Below are 12,181 nucleotides of genomic sequence, written 5' to 3'. Positions count from 1 at the left end.
GTGGGATAGTTTCTGAGGTCCGTGTTTGATGTTTGTTTTGACTCCAAGAGGGCACCTCTCAACTGTCTTATTCTCTGATTTTTACTTGCAAACTAGTCAACCTTTAGTTTAGGCTATATCTTCATTAGATTCATGAAAAATAACTCCCGGTTTTCTTTCACTGCAACCTCTACTGCTCTGAGAGTACCTTTCTGTAATTATTTTCAGTTACTGAAACGATCAGTGACAGTGGAATAAAAGTTCAGTGTTTATTAACATTTCTCATGTTCCAGGAATCAGTTGGGTGTTAACATGGGAAATCATGTAATTCAGTCTCTCGATGTAAGTGATGAAGAATTAGAAGCTCAAAAGAGTATGTCATTGGACAAGGCTACAGATCAGCCCCAGAATTCCAACTTTATGACAATCAAAACTGCTTTTTCCACCCTTTGATACATATTCACTAACTGAGCTCCAGAGTTCTCTGATCAAGTGAAATGTTGCTCTGTAAGGAGGACTTTTAGAAGAGGAAATACTAAATTGAGGTGTGTGAAATGCATAGAATGAAGGTCCACTCAATTTTTATTCCAGATAATCTTCTGATCTCAGAAAAACTAGTATTTTCTGGATTTTTGAACTTACACAGAACTATATTTGGATCCTAATAATCATGAGTTCTCTTTATATAAAGAAGTCATATATGAAGTCTTTTTATATATGATTGCTTATTATATAATAAATATATAATAATATGTTTCTTAAATTCACTCATTCTTAGTCTCTTATTCATTTATTGATTATTTGCCTAGCTAGTTATTACATGCTAAGAACTATGCTGGGTGCTACAGATTCAGCAGTTAAGAAAAATGCAAGACTGTCATGATGATTAATAGAGAGAGAGAATACGTCTGGAAGGGCTGCTTCTCTAGAGCAAAATCATCAGCATGTGGTAATGCAACTTTCACTCAAATCGTCCTGTGACAATCAGCAGGTGGGCTTGTGGACTTTTTCACAATTTCCATCTTGTCCACCACAGGTACGTATGCATCAGAAGCAGGGAAAGTTTAGTGTCATAACTGTTTCCTCCTCTTTAAAACCTGAGCAGGGACTTCCCACAGATGCACAAAAAAATCAGGTTCCCTCTTCTTTTCCACCTAACACTAAATACTTAGATGTGTGTATGCATGCTCAGTCTGCAACCTCATGGAGTATAGCCTGCCAGCCTCCTTTGTCCACAGGATTTTCCAGGCAGAAATACTAAAGTGTTCTTGCCATGCCCTTTTCCAGGGGATCTTCCTGACCCAGGGATCGAACCCGCATCTCTTGCATCTCCAGCGTTGGGAGGCAGATTCTTTACCACTGAGCCACCTGGGAAGCCCAGAACTTAAATACTCACCACACACTCTGCTTCAAACTACGAAATGTGGCTTCTTGGTACTTAAACATGGAATATTATTTTTTCCCCATGACACGAGGTTGTCAGCCACTCCTCTAACCATATATCAGTCATTCCATCCCTTCTCCACCTTCTCCCCAAGACCTGGGATCAGATTAGACCTCCTTAAAAGATTCATCTGCACAGAGACGAGTGATGCTGCTTCATTTTCTTTTCCTATTGGTTAGAGACAAAGGGATGGGGATTTCTGGAAATGCTTTTCTTTCTTAAAATACCTCAATGTGAAAAGCTCTAATACCTTCCTAAAAAGGAATTAACCTGGACCTGAATGAATGGATGAGGCAGATTCTGGGTTTGAGTGCTGAGCCTGTAGATGCTGTCTTTGAAAAGATATGATTCAGAAGAACAGTAAGGAAAAATAAATAACCATGAATCACACAAGCAAAAATAATACTGGCGGGGGTTGGAAGTACGGGAGGAATGAGGGGTAATGTAGTTTAAGGAGAAGCCCTGACTGACTGGAGTGAATGTCCACATTGAAGAACAGTGTGGGATAAGAGTAGACAGACAGAATAATGCTACTGCAATAGTCCTAGTATTAGTCTGGTTTCAAGATTCTGTGAGAAAGGGACAGGTTATGAGTTATGTGCTGAAAGGAGTTTGTGAAAAGAAACAGGATATGACTTATGTGGATTGCCAAGAACTCTCCCCTTTCGGTTTTAAGCATAATTTAGATAGGTGTAGCGTCCTATAAGGGCTTCCCAGGTGGCGCTACCTGCCTGCCAATTTGGGAGACATAAGAGACACAGGTTCATTCCCTAGGTCAGGAAGACCCCCTGGAGGAGGGCATGGCAACCCACTCCAGTATTCTTGCCAGGAAAATTCTGTGGACAGAGGAGCCTGGCGGGCTATAGTCCATGGGGTCACAAAGAGTCTGGCACAACTGAAGCAAGTTAGCATGCGTGTACACACACACACACACACACACACACACACACACACACACACAGAGTGCTGTAATGAGGATATCTGTTCCTTTTCGAGCATCTCTGGAAAGCCCTTGGATGGGATTAAGTGGAAAGGAAACTGCTATGATACTAGTATCTCATTGCAGTAACAATTTAATCTCTGGTGGGGAGAAGGAGAGGTGTTAAGGGCTATCTCTCCACCTGCTGGTTATCATGAGAAAGTGCAGGGACAATGATGGAAAAAGAAATCAGTAGTTCCAGGTCCCGATTAAGCATTTTTCAATTATCTCATTTAATCTTTATAACAAGTCTGCAAATAACATTTTATACTATTTTTTGAAAGTGATAGTAGGAGTAAAGGATTTCTATCATGAGTTCAAAAAGAAAGGAAGATTCTCTCTCTGGAAGCTATAAATTAGTAAAAATGTATTAGTGTTGAAAATTGAACAAAGTATTCTTCAAGGCTTCCCATGTAGCGCTAGTGGTAAAGAAACTGTCTGCCAGTGCAGGAGACGTAGGAGACTCAGGTTTGATACCCGGGTCAGGAAGATCCCCTGGAGGAGGTCATGGTAACCCCCTCCAGTACTCTTGCCTGGAGAATCCCCTGGACAGAGGAGCTTGGTGGGCTACAGTCCAAAGGGGCACAAACAGTCGCACATGACTGAAGTGACTTAGCACACACTTAGCACACACACACATTCTTCAAGGTGCTGGCATTGCCAGCATGAATGGGACCTACAGATCTTGTTCCTAGGAGCTCAGAACCTACCTACTCTTGAGATAATGCACTGTAACAAGACCTGTGATAGATTTGCAGTTAACTGAAAATATAATGTGATATGAAACAGCTATTTCAAGCTTATGATGAGAACTAAATGAACTAAAGCTTCTGGAAGTACATAACTCAGTGCCTTGTAGAAAATAAAGGATGATTTGTTATTTGATTTTCCCTTCATTTGTCTGTGAAACCAGAGTTGGGACAGTAGACCTCATTCACAGTCCCCATCTCTTCTAGGCTAGGAATAGTGTGGCGATACCAACTCATAGCTTTTTATTCATGCTTCTAAATCATAGGCAGGGACTTCTCACATAGTTTGAAAAGTCAGGCATCATGTCTCTATCATTCTAAATGCCTATCTCCTTCAGTCTTCACTCCACACTTTGCTTTACTCTGCAAACCCTCTTTCCTTGTCAACCACCTAACCATGTCCAGGATATTTTTGGTTTTTATTATCAACATCTAACTTAGTCATCCCATCCTTTCCTAATTTCTACCCAAGACTTTAAATAAGACTTTGTGGTTGTATGTATCTTAGTATCTGCTGGAGATAAGTGATGCTGCCTCATTCTTCATCTCCATTGGTTATATATATAAAAAGCCAGTTAACTGAGAAAGGATGTGGTTTTTCCAGAAAAATCTTTCTCTTTCTCTTTATATTTCTCCAAAGTGTCTTACTCAGAAGGAAAGAACCAACACCCAGACTAATATGAGGAATGATCTTTTGGGTGCTGTCTCCAAAAGGAAATAAGACACACTTATGAAAGACCTCAGGTTCCCCCCCCCTTTTTTTTTTTATCAAATATTAGTTGTAATACATGCCTGGAAGTCCAAAAATGCATCATATTCCTACTGTTTACTCCTACTGTCATCACACTAATCTCTTTGCCCAACTCATCATAACTAACCTTGGACTGCTAAATGTTTTCCTAGTTAATATTTTTTCTAATCTCATTCCTTCCTTTCTAAACAATGTAATTCTTTATATTTTTTCAGTGCCTTACCTAGGATAGTTTAAACTTTGCATATCGGCTCTGATTGCCCAACATTACTAAGGAAGAAATTTTAATTCTGTCAAAAGGACTCCTCACTATTTACCACCTCCTGACCATCCCTCCCCCTACACACATGATTTCACTGTGGTTCCTAATCCCCAGATGTCTCTAGACAACCTGAAACATAACTCCTTCCTCTATGTTCTAAGTTTCCCAGATGTCTCTAGACAACCTGAAACATAATTCCTTCCTCTATGTTCTAAGTTTCACTTCCTCCAGAACTCACATCTCTACAAATACTTCCTTTTTGTTGTAAATTATGTTTTTACTTATTTTTAATTATTTTGTCACCAACATGTGTTTTGCTTGTTTTTTAACAGATGTGTCTATGGTAGGTTTTGTCACATTAAAAAAAAATGTTTTATATATCTATCTTTGCTATGGGTTTTAGTCTTTTTAAAAGTAGAATCTAAGTCATGTGTACATTTTAAGCCTTAGCATTAGAAGAATTCTATGCATATAGGAAGCACTCAATAAATATTGTGAGTTGAATACCCCCAACTAAGGCTTCCCTGGTGGCTCAGTTAGTGAAGAGTCTGCCTGCGATGCAGGGGGTCAGGCAGATCCCCTGGAGAAGGAAATGGCAACCCACTTCAGTATTCTTGCCAGGGAAATCCCATGGACAGAGGAGCCTGGAGGGCTACACAGTCCATGGGGTCGCAACAGTCGGACATGACTTACTGACTAAACCTACCTACCTAACTAGATTGCATGTATAATGTACCTGTACATGTGTTAGGTTCTCAACTAAAATTTACCAAATGGTGATGAATGGTTAACGTCATTGCAGGGAAAAGATATGAGGGATAGGCATCAAGAATATTTTTCTGACTGTGAGGACATGACATTTGGAAATAAGTGAAAGAGGGACAATCCCACAAAATTGTCTTTTCACCAAATTACTGCTTATTACTGCCAATCTGTGTGGCTCCAACAATTTCTCCTATGTAGAGACAGATATTTCTTCCTAGAAAATGAAAGGATAAACTGACTAGTGACCATAGGTTAACCAGTCCCAGGATCATCTCCCAGATTATACCCAGTGCTCCTCATTTCATAATTTCTTATTAATCACAAAACATTTTCTGGATTTAGGGTGTTTGGTTTTTTGGATGTCCTTTATTCTACTTCCCCCAACTCCTCAATGTATCATCAAAATGTAATTCTGATATTTTATAGAATTATCTGTTTCAGAGTGTCTTGAGATTGATCTCTTGTCTCTATTCTCCCATACTAGTGGAGAAGTGAAAAGAGACTCTTAAAGGGCAGATTCATTTGCTCCAGGCACCAACACCTTAGCAGACATTGAAAAGTGCCCCTGTGCAAAAGATATCCAATCTTAGAGCATTGACCTGAGTGGCAGGAACCTGTTGGGATCCTCTCTAGAGACAGAGGCAAGAGCAGGCAACATTTTGACCTCTCCCTCTGCCTTGCTAAAGCTGACAGGCACTATTTTATTTTATTATAGATTTTACTCCAAAATTTTCCCCTTGGTGGATGCTACTTCACATTTCAACTGACAAGCATCATCTCTGTGCTCTTGGTCTGCCTTGCTAAAGCTGGTGGGCACCATCTTTTATTTTCCCCTTCAGCAGGTGCCAACTTCATGCTCTCCGTCTGTCACACTCCACAGACCCATTGTCTCCCAGAGTGGGGCTCTTACAGATGTCTGGTGCTCCTGCTTTTATATCTGGTGCCCTGGTTTGTGCAACTGTGGCCAGGGGACACCTTCAGATTAACCGGTTCTGGTGGCTGTCAGGGTTTATGCTCACAGGTCCTGCAGGACTATAACCACCAGAGAAAGATTTCTTAAATAGCCCCTACCCTTAGGGCACAAAAAAAGACAGCAGACCCAGGAGCTCAGTCTTTTTGTGAAGGAAACCTCTAATTTATTATCATACTTGCAGCCTGAAGGGCAGGGTTTTGATTAAACACACAGCTAAGGGCTAACTGTAAACTTTTCCAGGGACCCCAGAAGGCAGGGGCTGTCTTTGTGCTCTTATTATGCCACCCCAGAGCACCAGTGTTTCTCAGAGGGACACTCTTACAAGTGTCTGGCTTTTCATCTGCTTCCTTATTTGTTTTTTGTGGCTGCCATTCAGGGATACCTTTTGATCTCTTGACTCTGGTGGCCAAGGGGGTTTGGATCTCTGTATACATTCCCAAGACATTTTATATTTAGGCTCGACAGGTGATATTATGACAGTGATTAGCCAGAGGTGTGCTAAAGATTCATGCGTGCCGCCAAGTTACTCCCAACATTTCAAGGTTTCTTTAAATATTCTTGAAACTCTCTCAGTTCAGTTCAATCGCTCAGTCATGTCCGACTCTTTGTGACCCCATGGACTGCAGCACGCCAGGCTTCTCTGACTATCACCAACTCCCGGAGTTTACTCAATCTCATGTCCATTGAGTCAGTGATGCCATCCAAACATCTCATCCTCTGTCATCCACTTCTCTTGCCTTCAATCTTTCCCAGCATCAGGGTCTTTTCCAATGAGTCAGTTCTTCGCATTAGGTGGCCAAAGATTGGAGCTTCAGCTTCAGCATCAGCATTCAATATTCCAATGAATCCAATGAATTCCTTCCAAATCAATATTCCCATGATTTCCTTTAGGATTGACTGGTTTGATTTTCTTACAGTCCAAGGGACTCTCATGAGTCTTCCCTAAACTATCTAGAATATTACAATTCACTTAACAGTTTGAATCATTATCATGTGGTGACTCTATCTTAACTAATAGAAAGGGGCAACCAGAGACACCCTTAGAAGCCTATCTAGGTAAACACTCCAGTGAGTTGTCCATACAGGAACATAACAAGGAATCGTTTTGGATGGCGGGTATTCACATGGCTATAAAATCATATAATAGATGAAACAAACATGGTCAAGACTAGAGATGTTGTAAATAATAAAAGCAATAGCATTGAAGGAAATGTACATAGCTAAAAACTTTTAGTGTTTCATTCCTGTTCTGAAAGGAAAATAAACCAACTGCTATGTATTTTGCTTAGATGGCAGAAACAATCTGGTAGGACTGATTCTTCTCATGTTTTTGCATTTTCCATAGCTTAGAATTTTTATTCAGTAAAGAGCAACAAGTAATTTTCATTCCTGGAGAAGCTTAATATTTTGAGTAGCCTTTATGTTATCTTCTGCTGTGATTATTAAAAAGCATTTTTCTCTTGTTATTAATGTAGGCATGGTTTAGATAAATTTTTAAAATTAACTGGCCACTTCATTCTTATTTTAATAATTTACTGAACTCCTCTCTTTTCTGAAAGTTTTTTTTCAAGATCAGGTTCCAAATTCTGAGCTACAGAGACTGACAAGCATCTTTCGCTCCTGGCTTGCCTTTAGCATCTCTGGATGGCTTTTAAATAGCACCAAGTTTTCCTTCTTTACCTTGGTTGTGTAACATGAAATGAACATATGACTTAAAAATGGATACTAGCAATAATTACTGTCATTTGCTTCAGTGCTTTCAAAACTGCTCTACAGTACTGAAAGATTGATTTTTTTCGACAGGTACACCATGTAGGAAGAAATGTCCTTTCCCATTGAGGGAGAATCACTACTAATAAACTTACTTTTTGAGGTTAGAAATTTGTTTTTGAGGATGGACTACTAGTGAAATAACTGCTGAAATATTTTATTGTGTATACTGAATAAAACAGACAACATTCCAGATATACACCTGAAATCACTTGGGCAGTTGCTAGTGGAAAATCTAAGTGGAATTTTGAAAAATAATTAGACCAGTATTTGTACCTAATAAAGAGGTGGATACTTTGTCACAGCACAATTAGATGAATATTCTGGTGATACCACTAAACTCAGTGACAGCATCACTTGAAAGATCTTTTCATTCAGGTTATTGACTAACTTTAAAATTTCCTTTTGTTTATCAGAAATACCCCTACTTGTCAGGAGGCACAGACTATGTAGTCTCCAATCAACAATTATAATTCTGTAATGTCATCCGTTACCAGGAATACTATTTCTTGAAGTGTTCACAGAATCATAGCACTTTTAAGTATTGAAATTCCTGAAAGACTGAAGTGACTTCTTTCCAATTATGAGAAAATGAAAAGTGAAAGAGAAAGTCGTGTTTCACTCTTTGCGACCCCATGGACTGTATAGTCGAATTCGCCATGCCAGAATACTGGAGTGGGTAGCCTTTCCCTTCTCCAGGGGATCTTCCGACCCCAGGGATCGAACCCATGTCTCCCACATTGCAGGTGGATTCTTTATCAGCTGAGCCACATTTATGTGAGCCCTCATATATGAAAGTTTAAGTAATTTTCCCAAATTTGCACCACTAAGTTACGGTGCAAATAGGACCAAATTAAAGATCTTCAACTGCAATAATTTTCTCTCCAATTCCTCATCTTCTAACACACTCCCATGCATTTGTCAGAACAGCTCTGTTTCCAAGTGAGAGGAATGAATGCTCCTGAAGACACAAATGTGTGACCATCACTGACCAGCACAAAGCTAGATCACAACAGGGGCCCAGTTAAAATATTTCATATGCTGAGTCAAACCTTTAAAGTACTAAATCAAAACAATCCTTTTAGCGGAGAAAATTCTAAGTTTCAGAAGAGGACCTTCATATTGAATCTCTGACCAGCAACTGATGATGCTATTTGCCTCTGATGTTGATTGGTTGCCTAAACTGGGCTCACCCAATCCAGGAGCAAATGAGTCCCTTGGTTGGTATTATTTGGGATGTGGGTGGAGGAGGGTCACAGTACCCATTTGAGAGGGACTTGCCTGCTCCTCTCACTCTCTATCCTCTGCTGTTCTCCAGCATGGTGTGCCTGTATTTCTCTGGAGGCTCCCGGATGGCAGCTCTGACAGTGATGCTAATGGTGCTGAGCCCTCCCCTGGCTTGGGCCAGGGAGATCCGACGTAAGTATATACCTTGGATGGTGATCTATCGTGGGGTGTGGGGTGAGGAATGGAGTCACCTTTGTCATTATATCCAGGCCAGGTCCCTTAAAAATTGTGATATTTTCTTTTTGACCACCTATCTCTATCATACGGATCCTTAGTTCTTTCCACAGTAAAGGAGCCTGGGTGCTTGCCCACTTAATGAGAGCTGTATAAGTTGCCGCCATATATATGAACCATTTCTTTTCAACTCTCCTCCAATAAAACCTATCCAGCCTTGCATTCAATTCTCTTAGGGTCTTAAGACTTATAAATAAGAATGTCAAAATAATTCCTTATACAGCAGTTTCCTTTATTTATAGTGTGTGTGTGTGTGTGTGTGTGTGTGTGTGTGTGTGTTAGTCACTTAGCTGTCTCTGACTCTTTGTGACCCCATGGACTGTAGCCCACCAGGCTCTTCTGTCCATGGGATTCTCCAGACATGAATACTGGAGTGGGTAGCCATTTCCGTTTCCAGGTGATCTTCCCGACCCAGGGATCGAATATGGGTCTCCCACATTGCAGGCAGACTCTTTATGGTCTTAGCCACCAGTCATGCCAAAAAAAGGGCTTCCCAGGTGGCGCTAGGGGTAAAGAACCTGCCTGCCAAAGCAAGAGACATAAAAGATGGCATTTGATCCCTGGGTCGGGAAGATCCCTTAGAGAAGGAATGGCAGCCCACTCTAGTATTCTTGCCTGTAGCATCCCATGGATGAAAGGGCCTGGTGGGCTACAGTTCATGGGGTCACAAAGAGACAGACACAACTGAAGCGATTTAGCATGCAGGCCAAAAAAGGGAAAGTTTTACTAAAAATTTTCTGTGGATTCAAAAGGAATTAGATCTATCCTAGAAGATCCTGTGTTGCTCCTCAATAGGACCTATGCTGTCTCTCCTTAATATGTAAGACTATAGTAAAAGGTCTCTCCCCATTAAGCCGTCTCCTTTCTCCCGAGCTCCAGTGTTTATAAGGATTATTTCCCTGTAATGGAAGTCCTCTGACAAAAGTTGGGGTTGGTTTTTCTCTCCATTCTGTGGAAAGCACCCTAAAGCTTAAGCAGAGATTCTTAGTACTTGGAATGACTTTATAGATAAGGAGCACCTTATGGGATGTTCTATGAAATGTAAAGAATTCACATAAATTCTGAAAACTTGACATAGGTTAGTATTCACCACGGATCTATTTTGAATCTTTCTGCACAATCAGTTTCTCCTAGGTCTCCCCATTCTCTGCCCTGAAGCTATTAGAAGGGATTTAACTAGTGGAGGACAAAATATATAAAATTCTGTTTTTGTAAGTCAATAGCAATCAAATATCAGCAATTTCATATTCTTTAAACCATAAACCCTGAGCAGGGTACAGAGTATGAAGTTTGTTTATATCCCATAATTTGAAAGTCAAAAACTAAGTCAAGAGGATTCATTGGCCTATTGAGGTCTTGGCCTCAAATTTCATAGCTTCATTTATCATGTAGTCTCTGTTCCTTAATTATTCATGTTAATAAATCTTTCCAGTTATTCCCTACTCCTTTTCCAGTTATGTCATCACCATTATTGAAAATCCCCAAGTTTATACAAGACCATCAGCACTATATAGTCCATTAGACGAGATGAAATTTAGTGAAAATTTCTCTCTTTCTTAAAAATCACCTTTTACTTAAATTTGAAGGTTTCTTAAAACTAGTGGAAGGAGAAAGAGGAAGTTTGTCTGAATTTGTCATAGAAGGTAGAAGAAATTTAATGTGTCATCAGAATAAAAGTGTTGGAGCTGGAGCCCCTTCTGGATGCTTCCCAGGATCCCCACAAATATCAACTTCCAAAACTCAGGGTTTATTTGTTTAGATCAAAAATCTGTTTTTTTTTTTTTTCTGAATAACTATTATATATTGGGCTCTGTTGTAGGCCCAGAAAATTCTATTTGAATAAGGAAGAAGAGACCCCCTGCTATCATGAAACTAATGACAGGAGAGAAAGACAACAACCCAATAAACTTTAACAAAGGAAAAACATTTCAGAGACAAATAAGTGCTCTGGAAAAAATATGTCAGGGTCATGGAACAATGAGAATTGCATTCACCTGATTTCAGTTCAGGTGGCTAGTGAAAGTGACATTTAGTTGAAATATGAATGATGGAATGCCAGTCATGTGAAGGATGTAAGGGAACAGGGAAAGAATGAAGTGAGGAAGATATTTGATTTTCTAAAGGGACAAAAAGAAGGCAAGAAAGTGGCTGAAGCACAGAAAGCAAGTTGGCATCTGGAATAAGATGAGGGTGAAGATGAAGTCAGGGTGCAAATCATCTTAGGTCCTGATGGCTGTGGTAAAACATTTAAATTTTCTTTAAAAAGATACGTGAATGCTGCTGAGGGATTGCTTCCCAGGTGGCGCTAGTGTTACAGAATCTGCCTGCAAATGCAGGAGATGTAAGAGATGTAAGAGACTTGGGTTTGATCCCTAGTCAGGAAGGTTACCTGGAGGAGGAAATGGTAACCGACTCAGTATTCTTGCCTGCGGAATTCCGTGAACAGAGGAGCCTGGCGGGCTACAGTCCATGGGGTCACAAAGAGTCAGACCCGACTTGAGCACAGCACAGCACTGAGGGATTAGGAGGAAAGTCACGTGGTGGTCCTGTTTATTGAAATAGGAAAAGTTTTGGAAGGAAATAATTTGAAGTGGGTGGATAGAAGAATAAATTTTGTTTGTGTTAAGTTTGAAATAACTTGTTAACATGTATGTGGAGCCTTCAAGAAGTCAGTCGAAAACATCAAATTGGAATTCAAAGGGAGGCCAGAGCTGAAGGTATGTGTCAGGGTCATTGACATATGCACTATGTTAAAATATAAGAAAGTAGGGGAAAGAGAGAGTGTGTGTAGATCAGAAAAAGAGAGCAAGGGCCATGTCCAGAGGGCCAAGGGCTTATGAGTCTGTAAAAGAGCCTGGGAAGGGGTACTATTGATGTTGGGGAAAACCAAGAGAATGTGATGCATGCATGTGAAGAAAATAGATTTTTCAGGGAGGGAAGGAGTGGCAGTTACGGTGAGTTTGACTAAGGAGGGTCAAGTGAGAACAC

General features: G+C 40.2%; 2 protein-coding genes across 3 annotated transcripts in view; both read left to right on the top strand.

Annotated features, from left to right (window-relative positions):
- The window catches only part of LOC122429360 (boLa class II histocompatibility antigen, DQB*0101 beta chain), a 174,375-nt gene that overhangs the window by 154,586 nt on the left and 7,608 nt on the right, over positions 1 to 12,181 (top strand). The window lies entirely within an intron of this gene.
- The window catches only part of LOC122429363 (boLa class II histocompatibility antigen, DQB*0101 beta chain-like), a 61,335-nt gene that overhangs the window by 41,546 nt on the left and 7,608 nt on the right, over positions 1 to 12,181 (top strand). The window lies entirely within an intron of this gene.

The sequence above is a fragment of the Cervus canadensis genome, chromosome 28 (assembly GCF_019320065.1).
Source record: "Cervus canadensis isolate Bull #8, Minnesota chromosome 28, ASM1932006v1, whole genome shotgun sequence".
Lineage (NCBI taxonomy): Eukaryota > Metazoa > Chordata > Mammalia > Artiodactyla > Cervidae > Cervus > Cervus canadensis.
Note: the sequence above shows the minus strand (reverse complement) of the source record. Positions and strands in the feature narration are given on the sequence as shown.